We start from the raw sequence: 23,506 nt of genomic DNA, 5'->3' as shown, positions 1-23,506 counted from the left end.
TTACCTCTTTTTCTCCCCGTGGCCGATATCTGTCTTGCCTAGTACTACATACCGTGTACTAATGGCATTTAAAGTATGCAACATTTTTGAAATTTCACATGCTATAAAGCTTTCTATTTTGCGTACCCAAAATGCTTACTGTTCAGAACGCAAGTACGGTCCCTCTCTCTCTCTCTCTCTCTCTCACACACACACGCACACGCGCACACACACACAGTAACACAAGCATTTTGCTGCACTCGCTATAACATCTGCAGAACTGTGTACGTGACCAATAAACGCTGATTTGATTTTGATTTGCCTCTCTTTCTCTCTCTCTTCACCCTGGACCGTTTCTCTCTCTAACCCAAAAGGCCTTGCATTCTATTGGAACTACCCAGCCTCCCCCATACTGCGCACACTGTACCTCTGCCATGTTATATACATTATTATCGGTGTGGATCTTTGTTTGATGTCAAGACATTGGGGTAAAGGAAATAGAAAATGCACAGAAAAACAGCGATGTTGCCGTCTACCTGGCTTAGAGCGTGGGGTGGAAACCATGACCCTGCCATCTACATACACCCACGGAGGACACTCACACACACACTCACACACTCTCACACACACGCACGCACACACACACACACACACACACACACATATACCACCTCCAGATGGATGTCATTAGCTAGGCCCTGTGTTTCCCCGTGGGTTAAATACTGATTAGTATGCATCACTGTAGACTGTCCTGTTGTGATTCATTCTCTTCCATTTACCTTCCATTTAACACACACTAGGGATATGTCACTTCTAGAAGTTGCAATGTGTGTGTGTGTGTGTGTGTGTGTGTGTGAGAGTGGGTATGTGTGCGCGGTTGAGTGTTTAGTTTAGTTTATTATAATCCCCGTTAGCTACTGCACATGCAGCAGCTACTCTTCCTGGGGTCCACATATAAAACATTAATAGACAACAACATCAGATATGACATTAAATTTAAAAATAGAATACAAATTAAGAGCTGTATATATATATTGTGTGTGTCCATCTCCTCCCACTCTTGTCTAGCTAAATGTATACTGTAGCTTATACACACATATTTCTATACACAGTGCCTTCGGGAATGTATTCAGACCCCTTGACTTTTTCCACATTTTGTTTAGTTACAGCCTTATTCGAAAATGTATTAAAAAAATAAAAAAAACTCAGCAATCTACACACAATACCCCAAATTGACAAAGTGAAAATAAGTTGTGAGAAATCTTTGCAAAAAAAAACAAAAAACAGAAATACTTTATTTACATAATTATTCAGAATTGTCTGTAGAGCTCCGAGACAGGATTGTGTCGAGGCACAGATCTGGGGAAGTGTACCAAAAAATGTCTGCAGCATTGAAGGTCCCCAAGAACACAGTGTCCTCCATAATACTTAAATGGAAGAAGTTTGGAAGCACCAAGACTCTTCCTAGAGCCGGCCGCCCGGCCAAACTGAGCAATCGGGGGAGAAGGGCCATAGTCAGGGAGATGACCAAGAACCCGATGGTCACCCTGACAGAGCTCAATAATTCCTCTGTGGAGATGGGAAACCTTCCAGAAGGACAACTATCTCTGCAACACTCCACCAATCAGGCCTTTATGGTAGAGTGGCCAGACGGAAGCCACTCCTCAGTAAAAGACATGACAGCCCACTTGGAGTTTGCCAAAAGCCACATAAAGAGTCTCAGATCATGAGAAACAAGATTATGTGGTCTGATGAAACCAAGATTGAACTCTTTGGCCTGAATGCCAAGCGTCACGTCTGGAGGAAACCTGGCACCATCCCTACGGTGAAGCATGGTGGTGGCAGCATCATGCTGTGGGGATTTTGTTTAGCAGCAGGGACTGGTAGACTAGTCAGGATTGAGGCAAAGATGAAAGGAGCAAAGTACAGAGAGATCCTTGATAAAAACCTTCTCTAGAGCCCTCAGGACCTCAGACTGGGGCAAAGGTTCACCTTCCAACAGGACAACAACCCTAAGCACACAGCCAAGACAACGCAGGAGTGGCTTCGGGACAAGTCTCTAAATGTCCTGGAGTTGCCCAGCCAGAGCTCAGACTTGAACCGGATCGAACATCTCTGGAGAGCCCTGAAAACAGCTGGGCAGCGACGCTCCCCATCCAGCCTGACACAGCTTGAGATGAGTTGATGCTGTAATCGCTGCCAAAGGTGCTTCAACAAAGAACTGAGCAAAGGTTCTGAATACTTATGTAATTGTAGTATTTCAGTTTTCTACAGATTTCTAACAAACCAAATGTTTCTCTGTTTCTCTCTCTCTCTCTCTCTCTCTAGAGATATATATATATATACGTACATTTGATATTTCCATTTTTTATCTATATATATCTATTTGAGCAGTGTATATATATAGATAAAAAATGGAAATATCAAATGTACGTACAGTACCAGTCAAAAGTTCAGACACACCTACTCTCTCTAACCCAAAAGGCCATGCGTTCTATTGGAACTACCCAGCCTCCCCCATACTGCGCACATTGTACCTCTGCCATGGTTCTAAATGAAACATGAGTCTTTCACAAGACACCGTCACTGGCCATAATTGCATTTAATATGTTATGACACAACATATTAGATAAACTGGAATGACACTAACTCACGGTAGCACAAATAAAATAGAAAAATATTCGAATGAGCCTCTGCCACCTACATTTTAGTTATCACTAATGAGGAAAGAACACTTTTTCTGAACCGCAAAGAACCATTGAAGGCCTCAAAATCATTACGGTTCCACTTAGAACCATTTACCCTTCCCAAAGAACCCTTGAGGAACCGTCTTGTCTTAGTTTGTTCATATACTTTGCATCTGTTATATTAGAAGCCTTACTGCATGAAGTCAGCCAACAGCCACATCTTGTTTCGTTGTCATGATTTCTGGTCCCTTTTGGGCGGTAGCAGTACAGTAGAAGAGTGGATAGGAAAAGCTACATCATTAGGAGATGTATATCATCTGTTTTCACAGAGTCAATACTTCTTGAATCCATGTTCATCATATGAATTATGTCAGATGAGGAACATGTAATTGCGGCTCTGCAGATTTACACAGTGCACATTTGTCCCTGGGTTTGGCTGACATCTGGTCTGTTGCCTGCCCATAAACCCTGTTCTCTGTGGGGCTGAAGGGAGGGTTGGAGCTGGACCAGAACTGCATTGGGTGATACTCCAATAAATCAACATCTCTCTTCCTCACGAGGAATGGAGAGAGGGATTAAAATGTCATTTTCAACCTATTCTGTTCCAAAGGTGAATATTCTCTGCTTTGCTTCTGTTGTTTTAATGAGAGAAAGATGATTTATTGTTTACATAAAATTCGCAGTTTCTGTCTTTGCTCCTTTTTTTGTGTCTCAGTGTGTTGTGGTCCCCGGGGGTAGGACTGTATACAATGGTATTCATCCAGAATGGCTACAGTGTTGCAGAGGAAGACTCTCTCTCTCTCTCTCTCTCTCTCTCTCTCTCTCTCTCTCTCTCTCTCTCTCTCTCTCTCTCTCTCTCTCTCTCTCTCTCTCTCTCTCAATTCAATTCAATTCAATTCAAGGGGCTTTATTGGCATGGGAAACATGTGTTAACATTGCCAAAGCAAGTGAGGTAATAATAATATACAAAAGTGAAATAAACAATAAAAATTAACAGTAAACATTACACATACAGAAGTTTCAAAACAATAAAGACATTACAAATGTCATATTATATATATACAGTGTTGTAACACTGTACAAATGGTTAAAGTACACAAGGGAAAATAAATAACCATAAATATGGGTTGTATTTACAATGGTGTTTGTTCTTCACTGGTTGCCCTTTTCTTGTGGCAACAGGTCACAAATCTTGCTGCTGTGATGGCACACTGTGGAATTTCACCCAGTAGATATGGGAGTTTATCAAAATTGGATTTGTTTTTTCGAATTCTTTGTGGATCTGTGTAATCTGAGGGAAATATGTCTCTCTAATATGGTCATACATTGGGCAGGAGGTTAGGAAGTGCAGCTCAGTTTCCACCTCATTTTGTGGGCAGTGAGCACATAGCCTGTCTTCTCTTGAGAGCCATGTCTGCCTACGGCGGCATTTCTCAATAGCAAGGCTATGCTCACTGAGTCTGTACATAGTCAAAGCTTTCCTTAAGTTTGGGTCAGTCACAGTGGTCAGGTCTCTCTCTCTCTCTCTCCCCTTCTCTTTGTAGTTCCCCCATGAAACATGAGTAATGTGAATAGCTGCTACATTATATATCTGGTATTCTTTTTTGGTTTTTATATTCTCTCTACCAACATCCCAGATGATGCTTCCTCTGCTTCCATCCCCAGCTGTATATGTGTGAGGCATCACGGGGTATGCTTTAGCAAAACCCAGAGTTTTGTAACAATGGGTAGTCATATTTTTTTCCCGGCGAACATACACATTTCCAGATTGGGATCTTAGCACTTAGAATATAACAGATCTCCTGGGCTAGCTTGCGAAAAAATATACACAAGCAAACTAGGTCTTGTTACAGCTACAGTAGTTCTATGTTGTAGATGTGTTTCTGTCTCAGTTGAGCTTTCTTTTTGTCATGCAGTCCCTCTCCTCCTCTGTCTTGCTCATTCACCTCTGTCTGTCTGTCTGTCTGTCTGTCTGTCTGTCTGTCTGTCTGTCTGTCTGTCTGTCTGTCTGTCTGTCTGTCTGTCTGTCTGTCTGTCTGTCTGTCTGTCTGTCTGTCTGTCTGTCTGTCTGTCTGTCTGTCTGTCTGTCTGTCTGTCTGTCTGTCTGTCTGTCTGTCTGTCTGTCTGTCTGTCTGTCTGTCTGTCTGTCTTTATTACTCTGTCTGTCTCTCTCTCTCCCTCTGCTGTTAACACATGGATATTTCTATGGAGCTTATCCATTTGCAGCGAGGCACATGATATTCACATAGCAGCAGGATTGAATAACAAGATCAATCCCCTGCTTGTCTCTGACTTCGGTTTGGAGAATGTTCTCATTCGATATCACTCTTAACATCCTGCTAATGTACAGTAAGGAACTGGCCCTGCCCTCTCAGTTGATTTCTACTGGTCGTGGGTAAAAGCTTTGGACCAAAATCGGAGGAAAAAGGTTATTATAGAGTCATAATTTAGTTTTCAGGGCTAATGTTGAATAAGCAGGCGTCTGTTCAGCTAGTTAATTACAGTGTGTGTGTGTGTGTGTGTGTTCAGCTAGTTAATTACAGTGTGTGTGTGTTTAGTAGTTAATTACAGGCAGTGTGTGGGTTTGTGTGTTGTTGTTTCCCTGGGGACTATATAGCAGAGGTCAAAAGGGCTGGAAGCTTCACATATGTCTGCTAGGGTTTACCACAACACTGGGTCCACCTCAAAGGAGTTCAAGCATAGCCTTTACCCAGAGCACAAAGACTAAATTATATATAGGCTAACTCTGTCTTATCCTTGTACAAAGTGAGTGAGAGAGTGAGAGAGTGAGAGAGTGAGAGGGTGAGAGAGTGAGAGAGTGAGTGAGAGAGAACTGTAGAATAGATACACATTTCTCAGAGACACTGATGCTCTTTTTTTAAATACTGATTTGAGGCATCACATACACGTGCGCGCACACACACACACACACACACCGCTTGTCTTTTCTCATTGCGTCGTATCCCGAGTTGCCTTCAACTATTGGCTTCATGTGTCAACTCCCACTCATTTCTATACCATGGGTCCACCGAGTCGCTCAATAGCTACAACATTCACACACATACTAATGGATTGGATTTACATACTTTGCCGCTTTACCAATCTTTAATTTACTCCTGTAGAACACCAAGTCACACCCATTCACATCCAGTCAGTATTTAACCTTCAAGGACCTTGTCCAACCTGCAGTGTCCCTGGCAGCATGCCAGCCGGTCGACAGACATTTACGTTGGTGCCCATCCATTTTTATGCCTTGCGTTGCGTGACACCTTAAAAGCCTTCCACTTCCTGTATCTGTGTGAGCAGGACAGGACAGGTGTATTCGGAGGGGGGAGTAGCCATCTGTTCAGTAGTCAGTGTTATCTGTGCTGGCTCTGACTACTACTGGGCTGCTCTCTCTATCTGGACCTTATCGTTCTGAGAGACACTCCTGTCTCCTCTGCCATCTGTCTGAATGACCAAGATGCCCCTTTCAATTCCTTTGCTCTTGTTGTTTTGTCCTAGACTGTCTCCGAAAGGGCACCTTATTCCCTGTATAGTCTGAGCCTTTTTTATCAAATAGAATTGTAAAAGTCTGTTTGTGTTCTGTGAATGGTAATGGTGACATTCAGCCATAATATGGCAGTAGATATTTTCTGTTGATGTAGCTACTATGATATGCAATACATCAAAATAGGTATACATCAAAAATTCAGCTTGTCGCTGATCTTCAGTCTCCATCTTTAGTGGTCCTGTGTGACTCAGTGGGTAGAGCACGGACGGCGCTTGCAACTCCACAGTTGTGGGTTGGATTCCCACAGGGGATCAGTATAAAAAATGGATGAAAATGTATGCTGACACTCTGGATAAGAGCGTCTACTAGATGACGTATATGTAAACGCTGTAATTCTACAAAGGTTTTTGGAAAAATATCTCCAGAAAACAGAGCATATCAGAGCTGCTCTTATCTTTCTGCTTCCTACAGTTTCGGTTTCCGTTTCAAGTTTTAATAATGTCACGTGCACAAGTACAGTGAAAGTCCTTTCTTGCAAACTCAAAACACAACAATGCAATAATCAATAACAATGTATTACTAGAAAAAAAACACGAGAAATATGAATAGGAAAGATGAAACACACAATAAAGTAAGTAATTAAGCATTCAGTATAAAATCAGTATAAAATGTATGTGCATATCATGTGTGAGTGAGCAAACGACGGAGTGAGTGTTTGTGTGTGTTGGAGTGTGTGAGTGTGCAGGGCCCTGTGCGTAGAGAATAATGCAAATAAATAAAGATAAACCTTATTAAAGATAAACGTTCAATAAAGATACAAGGTAAACTCGTTCCGTGTAGCTATTTTGTTAGCTATTTATCGTATTGCTTGAGGATAGAACCTGTTCAAGAGCCTGTTGGTGACGTCATACATTTACAAGCCTCCCATAAAAAAGAAACTGTATTCTGTGATCTAAAGTAGAAAATAATACAAGGCCTGTCACAAGTACTGTACTGTATTTATTGACTAGCCTTTTTCTTATTCAGCTAGTGTCCCGAAGAGAAGTCAGTACAGTATATCCCTGTCACATTATACCATAGTCTTTGAGATGTGTCACACATATTTAGCCAAGCTAGGAAGTCCATAGAGAATAATAAAGCTCAGCACTCTGTATAGCCGGATTGAAAATCCATGTCAGTTACGGGGAGATATTATAATTCCACCTTGATTGATTGAAATTTTCCGCTACAGCCCAGAGAGCAGATAGATTGACAGCTAGCTATGCATGCAAATTCGATAAAGCATTCAAATTCAACTTAGAGGCTTTGATTGGTTGAAGACAGTCATTTTAATTTCCCGCCTCCATATGTCAGTCAGTGAGGATGATTCGACATTCAGCCACGGCCGGAACAGTCCTGAATATAACTAATTACTTTAGACAAAGATGAAATCCCAAATCTTTTATTTCTAACCTCATTACCTCACCAAGCCCCGAGTTAATTCCAGTTGGTGATGACCTCAAATTGGTTTTCATGGCAATGGAGGATTGTTTTTGTAAATATGATGTGGGTCTGGTATGGCTGATATAATGATATTAATCAGTATAGTAGCAGACGGTTTTAAATAATATGGTTGTGTTTACTGTTCCTTCTCAGCACATATGATCTACAACTTATAGCAGTACATTTCCTATACTCCTTTTACCCAGACTAGCTGTGGAGTTTCGAATATCATAAGTTACAACAGAGAAATTGTTTAAAAGGTGGGAAAATACCTTTTCAGAGCGATCAGAGGGGTCGAGGTGCGAGTGAGAGGTATACTGCCAAAGGACATTTTCTACTTTCATATAGTTGTGTTGTCATACTGACAGATGTTTTCTTCTAAATATCTCTTACTTTTTATTCTGAGAATTATGATGAGTCCCTCACTGCCAAAAACTCCCACTGCTGTTAAAACACTCATCTCCAAGATGCAGATGAATCAGACTTGGAATGAATCAAATTTGATAGAGCAACAACATACTGTACCATCAGACCGCATGAGAAAAAAATTGGGGCTGCATGACGCCTGACCAAAACATCCTCTCCCAAGAATCTTAGAAGCTTCGTTAGCGTCGTCACGGAGACAAAGACATAAACAACAAACAGGAAGAGCCTCCTACGATGTCAACACACACACAACAAACCACACAGATCCTATCTTTCTTTATTCATTTCTATGACACACAAATGTCAACCCAATCAGTCACTTTCCTCCTCCTCCTCTGCCTCAATACATAGTATAGAGTCTCCAACGATGCTAATAAAGGACATTATCTGTTTGTGCATGTGACCTGTTTGTGTTAGCCCACTGAGCTAAGACATATAGCTCTGGCAGCTATAACACGAGTCTTAAAAGTGGAACTGACAGCGTTTTAGCAACATGAAATCTGACTCAAATCTGTTCATATACACCCCCAGGAAGAATTACACATTTGTTTTATATTTTCTGACAAGCGAGCACTTAGATATGGTCATTTTCATAAATTATTAGAATATTTGGGAATGACGTATAGTTAGGCATTTGTGGAAAATTCCTCAGCAATGTAAGCGGCCGTGCGTTTGGACAATTAATAGACACTGCAGTAAATAAAACCTAATACGCAGACCGGTGCTCCACAGCCAATCAGAAGTATAGTAGGCCTTTATGTGAATATGCTATTTGCCACACTGGCCAGTCATCATTCACTTTGAACTGGACTGTGTTCATAGTTAGTAGCAACAGTGTGACTTTAGATCATTACAACACATTTGCCAAAACCCACAAAATACACCTGAATGGATTTTTGCATTTGGGAACTTTACAGTCCTATTGATCAAACAACCATGAAAAAGTAGGCTCTCTCTCCCTCAGTTATGCACATCAACAACAACAAGATCAACAACTAAAGCTAGCCAGAGAGAGATGAGCTAAACTCTAACTAGGGATAAACCCTTTCAAATAGTTCAGCTAGTTGGCCGTCAAATTTGCACTGATAAACGATGGGGAATAGTAGCCTGCTTTTGCATCTTGCCTGCCAATGCATGCTTGTCCCAACCCACGTTTTGACAACTGAATGGGAACTTGCCTGCTCGCCGATTTGATAATTGCCAAGTAGATCTGATTGACAACTAGCTAAGGGTGCGTTCATAAATTGCCTCCAGTGTCAGAGTGTGCTCCGGGTCATTTGTAAATTCAGAGCTTTTCGCTCTCTGAGCGTACACTGCCCGATTGACACTGGACGCACTGGCTAAGGAGTAGAGTTGATCAGAGCATTCCTCACAACGGAAGTCAAGTACACAAGTACACAAGCTAACTGGCTAAAGTTGGCTAGCTTGCTAGCTACAGTACTTCCAGACACAAATGAGAGAACACCTCACTCTGACCATTTTACTCGCCCTAGCAGAGCTGGTTAGGCTGTTTCCATGTTATCTAGAGCGTTCGTAGCTTGCTGTTACGTTTGTTTTGCATACTTTTAGTTACTGACACCGGTCATATTCAGCGGGTGTTGCGCGCTCTTAAATTGATCCGTTATTCTGTGCTTTGAAATTGGAGTAGATAGCCAGAGTGAATTCATGAATGCAAGTAATATGCTAACTGGATAACAGTCGTTTAAGTTCAGCATAGCTAGCTAGCAAAGCGATTCACATTGGTTGCTAGCTAACCAAATGACACCTGCATCTATCTGTAGCCACTGCAAAAACAATATGAGGGGAAAAAGTTGGTCACTCACCCACTCCTCCAATTACATGAAATCCTCCCAGCAGGTAGCTAGCGAATGTGAGAGCTCTGTGTTTTTAGCTTGCTAAATTAAGAGCTACATAAATAGATTGGTTGTATTGCTAGTTTGATTGTATGACATTCCCAGCCTTAGTTACGTTCACCCGTTTTTGTCCAAAATATTGAGTCATTGAAACTGACACAGTGCATCTGAATGGGTGGAGACAGCAAACAATGGCCAGCTGTGATTTACAACCTGCTAGCACTATTTTTGGGACTACCAAGACATTTATTGGTGAATTATATTGAACTGCATCCATATATTCTGCCAACAATGTCTTACTGTACGTCATAGAATATTTTGTCAAATGGAACCTATTTTTAAAACCTCTAGCATAAACTGACATTTGGATCATTTTGACTGATATTATGATTTTCTGTTTGTTTCATATCTGCAAAGTTGTTAAAACGCTGTCAGTTCCACTTTAAGATCTCGGGAAAGGTGACTCATTACACAAGCACTACTACCTGAAACAGGCTTTTGATTGAAAGCTGGCTCATCTGTGCACCCCCTTCACACATTAGAGGTCAGGTGCTGGGTGGTGGTGTCACTGACCTGCCAGATGAGTGCTGTGCAGAATATCCAATGAGTGGCGTGCTCATATGGTCCTTCAGAGAGTGATGGGGCCAGAGCATTCATTAGCAGCTAGGACTTAATTAGGGCAAGATTCCTCTCACACAATTGCAGAGAAGAGAATGTTAGACATCTCCATTTTTGTTGCTCTCAGGTGGTGCATTCTCTGCTGAATATGGAGCGGAGGAGATATGGTGTTGGAATTTAGGGAAAAACGTGTGATGGTGAGAAATGGGGAATGCTAATTGTAGAGCTGCAGAGCTAGCTAACTGGTACCTGTGTTTGAGCGGGCGTGTTATTTTTCTATTTATCACAAGTAAACATATGTCAGGGTTTAACTCAGAGCATTATCACCCACTCCAGGTCAGGAGAGGAGAGATATTCTCAGAGAGCGAAAGCTCTTCAGGGATGGAGAGGAGATTAGAGGAGAGGAGATTAGAGGAAAGGAGAAGGGAGAGGGAGTTCTGAGAGAACTTCGCCAGGGAGTTCTGAGAGAGAGAGTCAGACAGACAGAGAAAAAAAATTGAGAGCCAGAGGAAAGGACCGAGAGAAAAAAAGAGAGGACAGGAAGGAAGGGAAGAGAGGACAATGAGGAGGCTGTGATGTTTGCTCGGTTAAGGAGGCTACCACTCTCTAATGTGCAACATCAATCAGGATGCTCTCTTCTCCTCTCTTCTTCTCTCTGCCGCGCTGCGTGGCAACTTTTATTGCTGCTCATTAAAGTAAGTGCAGATATTTTATGCATCGATTGAAATGAGAGGAGTTTTTCATGCTAATTTCCCTCCTTTAGATTTGTTATTCAACTTCTTTGAGCAAAATGCGTTGGAGAAGAAGCCATACACAGCTGATCTATGTGGTTTTCAGTGCTGAAATAGTGCTACTGCCACTATTTAGCAGCCTCTGGAATTTTGCTTATCCACTTATGTTGGAAATAGAACACAATTTAATACTGAAGCAACTTCTTATAGTTATGTGACAAGCCTTCCCATAAGAGACTGCTAGCAGAATTAAGGATTGGCATGGTGTAGCTCATCTCTCTCATCAATGTTTTCCGAATAGAACATAGTCTCTCTCTCTCTCTCTCTCTCTCTCGCTTGTTCATATTTAGTCTCATCCTTTTGACAGAGACCACCAGTTTCTGGAAATAGAGCCAGGCTCTGCCTCTATCCCCCAGGGGAGAGAAGCCCTGATGGGGAGAATTTTATTTTACACCCTTTTCTCTACAATTTTGATCTTGTCTCACTGCTGCAACTCCCCAACGGGCTCGGGAGGCGAAGGTTGAGTCACGCGTCTTCCGAAACATAACCTGCTAAGCCGCGCTTCTTAACACCCACCTGCCCTCGGAGGAAACACTGTTCACCTGACAACCGAGGTCAGCCTGCAGGCGCCCGGCCCGCCACAATGAGTTGCTAGAGCGCGATGAGCCAAGTAAAGCCCCCCTGTCCAAACCCTCCCCTATGCCGGACGATGCTGGGCCAATTGTGCGCCACCCTATGGGACTCCTAATCACGGCCGGTTGTGATGCAGCCCGGGATCGAACCCGGGTCTGTAGTGATGCCTCTAGCACTGCAATGCAGTGCCTTAGACCCTTGCGCACCTCGGGAGGCCTTGATGGGGAACATTTCAAGACACATGTTCATGGCTCCTCTTGACCGGCGACAGGTCCTGATAAGCTTTCTACAAATGCCACAACCAGTCTGTGAATTAAAAATAATGAACTTTTTAATCCCGGAATAGGCCTCTTCTAGCTACCTGAGAGCTAGCGCCCATGTTAATTAGAACAGGGGTGTCAAACATACGGAGTGGGTCCAATATATATATTTTTTACAAAATTAAACACCAGGGGCTCAGAGCACGAGTGGAGGGAGTAGAATACCATGCTTAATTGATTTTTTATGACGGAACGTTAGCAGCGAACAGGCTTTCTCACTAGAGGCGTTTGGTGATCTGACAACTTGGAATCCCCAGCAAAAAGGACAACGTCTCCTCTTTGAGCCAGTCTGAGCTTTTTTTTCCCCACATCCACACCACCAACCCCGTTTTAGGTGGAAAATGTAGCCTATCATTATTCCTCATTTGCTGCCCTATATACAGTACCAGTCAAACGTTTGGACACACCTACTCAGTCAATGGGTTTTCTTTATGTTTAGCTGGTTAAAGCTGGTTGAGAGAATGCCAAGAGTGTGCAAAGCTGTCATCAAGGCAAAGGGTGGATACTTAGAAAATAGTAAAAATGATTGAAAAACCCTTGAATGAGTGGGTCTGTCCAAAATTTTGACTGGTACTGTACATAGACATGGAATTACTGCCCACTTTAATAATGGCATACTAGTCACTTTAATAATTTTCACATACTGCTTTATTTAGCTCGTGTGTATATACTGTATTCTATTCTACTGTATTTTAGTCAATGCCACTCCGACATTGCTCGTCCTAATATTTATATATTTCTTAATTCCATTCTTCTACTTTTAGATGTGTGTGTATTGTTGTGAATTGTTAGATACTACTGCACTGTTGGAGCGAGGAACACGAGCATTTCTCTACACCCACAATAACATCTGCTAAATATGTGTATGTGACCAATAACATTTGATTTGATTTGATCAGGTGAGTTGGGTAGCACTATTCAACCCACCTTGTTAACCTTATGACATTTTGTTCCGGATGTGACACTGAATCCAACCCCAGCACAGTTGGGTTGGAAGGGTTCAGTGCCCAAAAAACTGCTGGTGTACAAAGATTCTTAATAAAAATACACTCGACTGCACTATATATAGCTAGCTGTTTATCATACTGTAGAGTACGACATTGAATACTGACTGAGCAGCCAGTGACCTTCAGCAAAGGTTCAGCTACTAATATAATGCCAATGAAAATATTTATACTAATAATTTAAAAAATAAATAATTTGAGGATGCTTGTTGAAGTGCCTTTAAACATGCAGGCTGATCTTGACGGTACTGAGCTGACCTCATAGCTACATCAGTATGCTGCTTGGCTGTCCCCCCTGCAAGGAAAACTACACTTCTCATCTCTAATCTATTATTCAGAGAGAGGAGCCAGAGCGACGAAGACAGGGGAAGAGAGATAACTTTAAAAAATCTCTCTCTCTCTCTCTCTCTCTCTCTCTCTCTCTCTCTCTCTCTCTCTCTCTCTCTCTCTCTCTCTCTCTCTCTCTCTCTCTCTCTCTCTCTCTCTCTCTCTCTCTCTCTCTCTCTCTCTCTCTCTCTCTCTCTCTCTCTCTCTCTCTCTCTCTCTCTCTCTCTCCCTCCTCTTCCCTCCATTCCTCCTTCATTACTATTTTCCTTGCTTCCATTATGTGCGAACACAAATGGAATGATTGCCTTTTGCGGAATTGGAAACCGGACTTGCCATTCCCGAGCGCACAAGCTCTCTCTGAAACGCTGATGGTATTGTTCAAATAATGATACATGGGAAGATATTAAATTAAACTTTATCAGCTGCTGTTGTGATCCATCTCCAAATCTATTTCCTGAAGATGAAAACATTAAAAGGGCAATGATGACAAGGGGGGGAAAGGGAAGTGTTTGTTTTGTCGTCCATTATTTATGTTATAGTTCATTTTGGAGGGATGTCGGGTTTTGAGTGGAGTGTATTAGAGTATTGATCTTGAGCCTGAGGTGCTGGTCTCGGGTGGTGTGGTATCAAGTCTTTATTATGTCAGCTAATGTATCTCTCTGCAGTAAATATTGTACACACAAACACACAACTTGAATAATAATGTATTCTGATAAATGGCATGATGATCTACACTGAGTGTACAAACCATTAAGAACACCTTCCTAATATTGAGTTGCACCCCCAGGAATGATCAAATGAAGATCCTACCTGTAGTGTGTTTATCACATCGTGTAAAGGTTGTCCCTTCTTTTAAACATGGTTTACTATGTATTTGTGTTCTTTCCCCACTTCCCCCATTTCGCTTCATTGTGACAATGTCTCTCTTAAAGACAGGTCGTGTGTTCTCCTGTCTCTTTGACACTGCCCTTCTTCCTGCAGCAGGAGTCCGGTTGAAGACACCATAATCACCTCATTAGATCTGACACCGGATGCCATTTTGAAATCAATGTGTGAAGGGAACATCTTGAGAGGAACACTCTGAACCGTTTTGCAGATACACTCTCTCATCCCTGTCCAGGGTTACAGAGTAAACCCTCATCTTTCTCGTTTTCTATCTCTCAGACATCATTAAATCCTATTCACTGTACTACATGAATAATACGGCATGCCGATCTACCTCCATCCTAACCAGGGATGTATTCCCTGTTCACCCACAACTCAAACACCATCCTTAAATTTTCTGACGACACGATGTTGGTAGGCCTGATCACCAATGACGATGAGACAGTCTATAAAGAGGAGGTCAGAGACCTCTCCCTCAACGTCAGCAAGACGAAATAGCTTATCGTGGACAGCAGGAAATGGAGGGCCGAGCATGCCCCCATTCACATCGACGGGGCTGTAGTGGAGCTGGTGGAGAGCTTCAAGTTCCTCGGGTCTCCACATTACTAAGGATCTATCATGGTCCACACACACCAACACAGTTGTGAAGAGGGCACGACAACGCCTTTCCCCCTCAGGAGGCCGAAAATATTTGGCATGGGCCCTCAGATCCTCAAAAAGTTTTACAGCTGCACCATTGAGAGCATCTTGACTGGTTGCATCACCGCTTGGTATGGCAACTGCTCAGCATCCGACCAAAAGGTGCTACAGAGGGTAGTGCGTATGACCCAGTACATCACTGGGGCCAAGCTCCCTGCCTTCCAGGACCAGGCCGTGTTAGAGGAAGGCTCTAAAAATGGACAAAGACTCCAGCCTACCAAGTCATAGCCTGTTCGCTCTGCGACTGCATGGCAAGCGGTACCGATGCATCAAGTCTGGAACCAACAGGACCCTGAACAGCTTCTACCCCCAAGCCATAAGACTGCTAAATAGTTAGTTAAATAGTTAACCAATAAGATATCCGAACTATCTGCATTGACCCTTTTTGCACTAACTTTTTTTTGACTCATCACATACTGTATGCTGCTGCTACTGTTGATTATCTATCCGTTGCCTAGTCACTTTATCCCTACCTACAGTATATGTGCTTAACTACCTCAATTACCTCGTACCCCTGCACATTGACTCAGTACTGGTACCTTGTGTATACAGCCAAGTTATCGTTCCTCATTGTATATTTATTATTACTTTTCTATTATTTCTTTATTTTATTTCTCTCTGCATTGTTGGGAAAGGCCCGAAAGTAAGCATTTCACTGTTAGTCTACACCTGTTGTTTGCGAAGCATGTGACAAATAAAATTAGATTGGATTTGATTCGAAATTGCCTAAACATTACCGTCATTGTCGTTGATCCAGTGAACTTCCCTCACTCACAGCCCACTTGAATCAAGTCTGGTAGAGGCTACAGGTAATCAATCCCCCTCCTCTCTCCTTCCCCAGCCCCAGCCCTTTGGGGTAATAGACAGGGGGGGAGGGTTAGGTATTATAATTGAAAGCCCCACTTCAATAGCGATAAATAATGAAGTTTCCCTAGGGGCTATTAGTGGTGGAGCAGAGGGAGGAGGGGGAGGAAGGGGAGGAAGGAAGGAGGAAGAGGGAGATCCTACATATATTCCGGCTCTGTTAACATTTCACTGAGTGGAGGGATGAAGGGAATGAAAAGAACATGATACTGGGGAGGGAGAGAGGAGGGGTTACAGACACACTGGTCCATTATGAACAGACTGGAACACAGTGTTAAGTAATGCTGATATGCTGAGTGATGCACGAAAGGGCATTTACTATGAAGAAATTATCTTTTATATTCTGTAAATTTTCCTGTATCATCATATTGGTGTCACATGGCTTGCATAGCATGCACACACTGTAAAGTGAATTGAAATCTACTTATAGAAGAACATAAAGTATGTAGAAGAAAACAAGGAGTGACATACAGTGTATGGGCAAGGGTGAAAGTAGATTTAATTTCTTCCCGGTACTGGACCTTTATGAGTGCATGCGATTATTTATAGAATTACATACAGAATCCCTGTTAACTCAATAGGACCTCTGTGGGCCTAGTCGTAAAGATTTGTCATGTACAGTTGAAGTCGGAAGTTTACATACACCTTAGCCAAATACATTTAAACTCAGTTTTTCACAATTCCTGACTATTAATCCTTGTAAAAATCCCCTGTCTTAGGTCAGTTAGGATCATCACTTAATTTTAAGAATGTGAGATGTCAGAATAATAGTGGAGAGAATTATTTATTTCAGCTTTTATTTATTTCATCACATTCCCAGTGGGTCAGAAGTTTACATACACTCAATTAGTATTTGGTAGCATTGCCTTTCAATTGTTTAACTTGGGTCAAACATTTTGGGTAGCCTTCCACAACCTTCCCACAATAAGTTGGGTGAATTTTGGCCCATTCCTCCTGACAGAGCTGGTGTAACTGAATCAGGTTTGTAGGCCTCCTTGCTCGCACACACTTTTTCAGTTCTGCCCACAAATTTTCTATAGGATTAAGGTCAGGGCTTTGTGATGTGGCCACTCCAATACCTTGACTTTGTTGTCCTTAAGCCATTTTGCCACAACTTTGGAAGTATGCTTGGGGTCATTGTCCATTTGGAAGACCCATTTGCGACCAAGCTTTAACTTCCTGACTGACGTCTTGAGCTGTTGCTTCAATATATCCACATAATTTCCCTTCCTCATGATGCCATCTATTCTGTGAAGTGCACCAGCATCAGTCATTCCTCTCTGCCTTGGCTAAATTTCAGTGTTCTAGTCGAGCCACATCGCATTTTGGAGCATAAGATATACCACCCATATTCAATATTTTTTTTATGCCTTTGACATGCAGTAGCCTAATGATAAATAGTGATGTAACAACATACAGTTTTCTTGACATTTTATTTGAATTATTATGATAGGCTCATGTTTTACTGGTACCACGTACCCCACTACATATTTTGCCGGGACGCCATACCGGACCTTACCACCTTACTTTCACCTCAGCATATTGATATTTTAATCCACTTCCCAACCGTGTGTTCTGTGTTGTTGTAAGGGAGTTTGAGTTCCTTATCTTAATTGTACTACAGTTGGCGTAGTCGCAGTAGTGTACTGTAGTCCTAAGCCTGTGGGACACAGGGACAGCACAGAGACGGTGTGTGCATGTGTGCGTGTGTGTGTCCGCGCACCACAGGAGGTTGGAAGGGCTCGTGGTAATGGCTGGAGCTGAATGAGTGGAATGGTATCAAATAAATCAAACATGGTTAATGCCATTCCATTCGCTCCGTTGGAGCCATTATTATGAGCCGTCCTCCCCTCAGCAGCCTCCACTGGTGGGCGCGTGCATGTGGCGTGTGGGACTGAAACGAGACTGACGGCAGCTACGTATGGGAGGACAGAGCAGAACAAGGCCCTCAGCAAACATGCTCAGGATGACAGGAACAAGGGAACAACTCCCGGAGGAGAAGAAGAGGAAGAGGATGAGAAAGAGGGGGGATCGCTCAAGGGAGAACCCCCTGAAGGCAGTCAGGACAGTGTGGGAGGCTCCATATCCTGGGGCTGTACAGAGATGTGGTTCAGAGGCTTAGTTTGACATATTCCTCTTTTCCTCAGCTTTATCTGTCTTTTTCTACCTTTTTGCTTGCTCACCCTCTCTCTCAACCCCTCTCTCACTCTCTCTCTCTCTCCGTCTTCCTCTTTCTTATGATTGGCTGTAATGTCTATCAGAGGTCTGTTGAGGGTCACGGTCAAAAGCCCTGTCCTTGGGGAATGCTGACGGGGTCTGTGTCGAGATGGTGATCCTTCAGTGCTTTATATACTGGGACTCAAATGGCACTTTGTATACTGTACTGGCTGACTGACTGACTCTGCAGATGGAGATACATTTGTTTGCTCAGTTACTTTGTGTGTTTTACATTCTGAGAAAAGGCAATGATGGATTGACATATCTTTCCACAAACTCCAATGGTTCCAGGTGATTTTCCAGATTCTCTGTGTGCTGGTTGGATGTCTTAAAGCATGACTCTGGCAGTGAAGCCCTCAATAGAGAGCTCAGTCAGAAATCCAGAGGGAATACCATTAAAGGCTAGCATCACACCAGTGAAACTAGGTTTGCACTCTCCTATTCCAGTAACGTAAACACAAAGTATACTCTGTCAACTCTGTAAGCTTTATCTTCTTGGCATTTCTCTTTTGTCGGTCTTACAATATTAGTTGTTCGGTTGCCTCCAGCGCACCATAAACATGCTTGGGAGCCAGCAGAAGCATGTCTGTGATGTTAGATGTTGGGATGTTACACGACACACTTGTCCACATAAACAACCCGACTCGTGACTGGATGTGTAGTACAAAATCATCTCTGGTCAGCATCAGTGTAGGCTGTTGTTGTTGTAGTTGTAGTTGTAGGAGGAAGTCCTGACAATGCATGTTTCAGCCGGAGAGGAGAGGAGAAGGAGGAGGAAAGGAGGGGGAGATGAGAAGCAAAGGAGAAGGGCTGCTAATGGACAGATACTGTATCAGCCAGGCCTAGCTCCACACATGGTATACAACACAGAACGGTGGAAGGTTAAATGTCGGCTGGCTGGAGGACTTGCTACATTATTCCTCTCCTATATTTTTCATCTCACGGACACAGCCATTGATCTGTCTCCTGGAAGCATCGACCGGCCAAGCTGACTGGAGCAACACTATCAATACCACATCAGACTCATTCTCAGCCCTGGTCTGTTACGTGTCTCACTTACAGAGATGTAATGTAATAGGAAACAGGGAGCTGGTAGAAGAAATTGCCTCTAACGGCCTAAACACGGGTTCAGAGAGAGAGATTTTTTCTACCCCACTAATGGTTAAGGTTAGATTTGGGGCTAGGGTAATCTGACCCTAGATCTGTGATTCGAAGAAAACATGTACAGCCTGACCTTCATTCCATAGGTGAGTCACAGACTCTGTGAACTTTCCCTATAGCCTATACTAGCTTTATAATTTCTCCAAAGTCTTTGCATTAGGGGATCGTTTTAGGAAGTGTGGTTCTGTGCTTTAGCCTTCTTATGCTAAGAGCAGGGAAGTCGAGGGCAGGAATAGTGTAACGTTTGCAACTCTCTCTCTGCCTGCAAAAGCAGGTTTTGCATTATTCAGGACCTCACATTTAGTTCAATTGGTATGCACAGGTGCCATAAATTAGTAATACACCATAGTTAGTTAGTATTCTATCTTTTTTTAGTGTCTGAAATTCAGCTATTTCTAAGTGCTGGTTAAAGTTAAACTTTACGGAGAAAAGTTGATGCTGCAATATTGCTTCAAAGTTTGAAAAAAAAAATTCTCTCCAGACTTTTTATTTTATTAAGAGCTGGATGTGAAAATCTTTTCCTGCTGTCTCATGGAGCATTTTTTCTTAGTCAGCTCATGGGAGAGAGAAAATAAAACAGGCTTCATCTGAGGATTGAGTTTGAGTGTCTCCATAGCCTCGCTGGTTTTGTCTGGCAGATAGAGCAATCTAGGGAAGCAAGAGAGCATTAAATTAAACTGGGAAGAATCAGTCATGCAGCTGCCCCCTGGGAAATGTAGTCACAAAAATGGAAAGTGTTTCTGGGGGATGATGTCTGGAGTGATGATGTTTGGAGTGCTTGGGGCTCATTAACTGCTAGCCTGTTAGCTAGTTCATTAGCCCGCTAGCTAGAGCTGTTTCCAGAGGCCCACGGTGGGCTCGCCACGGAGCATCGGTGATGCTACGCTATCTAGCTACTGTATAAATTACTGCCCCTGAAAAGATTATCTCAAAGTCCATGACGCGCATCATTCTGACATATTGTGGTAGTGAACTGTTATTAACAGACAATTAGTATCCTCTCAAAGAGCTTACATAATGCATAATCCCCCCAATAAGAGTTGTTTTCATTTGGGCATTCAGTTAGGCAAGGGGGACTAACCAAGGTCATGGCCTATTTCTGAAAGGGCTCAACAAGCTTTAGTTAGCTCCACTCATTAGGGAACATTGGAAGTTTTAATCATCGTCCACCTGAGGTGGCCATCTATGATTCTGCATTTTGAACATTTAATCCAATTATGGGCATTTCCTGACATATATATAGGATAGAGTGTTCACCCACATTTAAGGTTGGCCAGGCGTGGTTAAAGATGTCATTGGAAAGAAAAAAGGGAAAGAATATGAGAAAGAAAAAAAAAGATTACGTAACCGTTCTTTGATATGACTTTCCCCTAACAATTTAATAGGGCATAACTAATGTTGTCTAATTTGCTCAAATTGAATTTGACCGTGCAGTTTGACTGGGACTGATGAGGCCATACAGTACAGTAGTAGTGTAGCAATCCATTCCTCACTGAATAGAGACTGTCCTGCTAGGAGGCTGCAGCATAAACCTTCACAAAGTACCTCTTTTCTTAAACCAATACCTAATCCTACCATGTAGACGGGGTGAAATCTAGTCGGCTTTTTTATGAGTACTATTATCATTCTATATGCAGGAGTTGTGTTCTCAGACAGGTAAATCAGTGTAGTAATTAATTTACCAAATTATTACTGCAGCTTTTCCTGCCCATGGTTACAAGGAAACCGTTGACCGTTTGCTGTATATTATTTGCAGGCACAAAATGAACTTGTACAGATATGTAGTCTCATTTGTAAATTGTGCAATATAGATTCTCCAAATGGGTACTTGAAAGCAGACTGCTGCATATATTATTGTGTAATGCACTGTGGATTTTGACCAGTAACAGAATGCTGTATCGCTAATGCTTGCTTAATGGACTGTTTAACTAGCGGTAGGAATGTGTGGGGTACAACTTCACCTTTTCAAAGAGAAACAGGCTGACATGTCACCATGGCAGTAACGTTGTTGTTGTGTTGCTGTCGCTGCAATGTCAAATACCAAAAGATCACTTGACATGTCAAAGAGCTTATGAAAAGTAATACACAAAACCGTTTCCCTCCCCCAACCAGTCATTTTATTGCTGTAAGGGAAGGTTGCGAGTCTCGTCAGGATACTGGTTCATACAAATACATTTCCTCTGCACTTTAAACATCCCATTTGTTTACTGCTACAGTATATTGTCTTTGAGGAACACCTCTCAATGCAACTCTGCATAGATCCCTTCATGCCTTCCCCTCTAAACAAGGTGATTGATAGCTTTGTACATAATCCATTATAACTCCCCATTGATTGAGACTGGCAGTCAAAGATTACCAGCGAACCGCTGCTGTTGAGTCTCTCTCCATGGAGACTGCTCCCTCATGAGGCTGGGCATGGCCGTCAACTCCTACAGTCAGCCTGCAGTCAAGTCATAGACTCAGGTGCATCCAAAATGGCACCCTATTCCCTACATAGGGCACTACTTTTGACCAGAGCTCTATGCCCTGGTCAAGAGCCGTGCACTATTTAGGGAATAGGGTGCCATTTGGGATGTAGTCTCTGTAATCACCAGGCTATGTGAGTAATGGCTGTGGGAGCAATCACAGGGGACATGCTTCATCTCTGGAGCCCCTCCATATATCAAACTGCCTTCCCTTCATTTGACTGAATGCATGCCAATGTGAAATGTGACGCCCCGGGAGAGAGAGAGAGCGATAGAGAGAGAGAGAGAGAGAGTGAGAAAGAAAGAAAGAGTTTCTACTGAACATAATAATTATATATACTCACAGAGGCCCATTGTAGCTCATGTTTTTGACAGATCTGACTGGGGTTTGTTGGAAGGATTTGTGTTTGTCTAAGGGAAACCTACAGTATGTGGACATTTCTGTTTCTCACTGGGAAAGGACTCTTCTTGTTAAATCAGATACACAGATCAAAGTTAATTTACAATATTTATTTACAGACAGTGAAAAAAAAGCAATAACACATATTTCACTTGCATCAACAGAAAATCAAACTCTTCAAAGAAAACTGTCAGAATACATTTTCAGTAAAAAATGTTTGGTTGAAATAAACATTACTGTAACAGGCGTCCTTGACTAACCGTTGTCTTGAAGAGTATCATTATCACGACCGAGGGGAGCCGGAATATGATTGTCTCATTGTTTACAAATATTGAATATGTGAAGTTGTTTATGTCATGGCTCTGGCTGAGTAAATGTTTGTGTTATCTCAGTGGGATTTCGGTGTGAAGAGAATATATACTTAATTTTATTTAAACCACAGGATTATTTTCTTCCTCTTGGCAGGAGAGAGCGAGAGAGGATAAAGAAAAAGACAGAGAAAGATGGTTGGTGTCTGATTTATATATTCCTTCTTGAACGATTTCTTCACGTTTGACAATCACTCGTCTTGGCTGACTGAGTGATTTTGAATGGTTTCAACAGGTATTGTTCCATTGTTGATATTTCAAGGGCAGTAGTATGTGTATTTCCCATTTAATAGGAGAAAAATCAGCGTCTACTCTATTTGGAAGAGTGCATTCAGAATGAGAGTTGTAAGAACACACAAAAGACACGAAGACATAGACCTAGGCTCATCCATTTTGAACGACAGTTCTAGATACAAATAACGTGAGAAAGACAAAACTAGAGTTCTATAAAATCATGGAACTGGAGGTCTTATGCTGAAACAAATTTAACGCACGATTTATGATTCCTTGCATTCGCCGTGTAGATTACTCATTTCAGAACAAATTGGCTCTATTTTTCGGGAAATGAATTCTACAGGGATATTACTACAGTAAATTGGATGGTAGTGAGAATCTGGCAGGCATTTCCCTGGCCCCCCACGGTGACACCCCTCACCTCAGCCCCTCAGCCTCTCACTACACACTATATATTGATTGCTCGTAGAGGCTAGAACCAATTATCTAGCCAGAATTTTAAAACGTTACCCTCTCCGAACTATATTTTGACAAAGTGAGTCATGCGTTTTGGTACTTACAGGATGTTTTTTAAGAGGTTCAGAAGGTGAATTCAGTCTGTCAGCACCGGGAGGTGGTTTAGAGTGGATCATCATCACAGACTGAAGGAGGCAAACATGG

The 23,506-nt window shown here is 42.4% G+C and overlaps 1 protein-coding gene across 1 annotated transcript in view; it reads left to right on the top strand.

Moving 5' to 3' along the window:
* LOC120029644 (protein shisa-6-like) overlaps positions 1-23,506 on the top strand; it is a 63,663-nt gene that overhangs the window by 9,552 nt on the left and 30,605 nt on the right. The gene's annotated exons all lie outside the window — the stretch shown is intronic.

Source organism: Salvelinus namaycush, chromosome 35, assembly GCF_016432855.1.
Source record: "Salvelinus namaycush isolate Seneca chromosome 35, SaNama_1.0, whole genome shotgun sequence".
NCBI lineage: Eukaryota > Metazoa > Chordata > Actinopteri > Salmoniformes > Salmonidae > Salvelinus > Salvelinus namaycush.
This window is presented reverse-complemented; position numbering and strand designations above follow the sequence as displayed.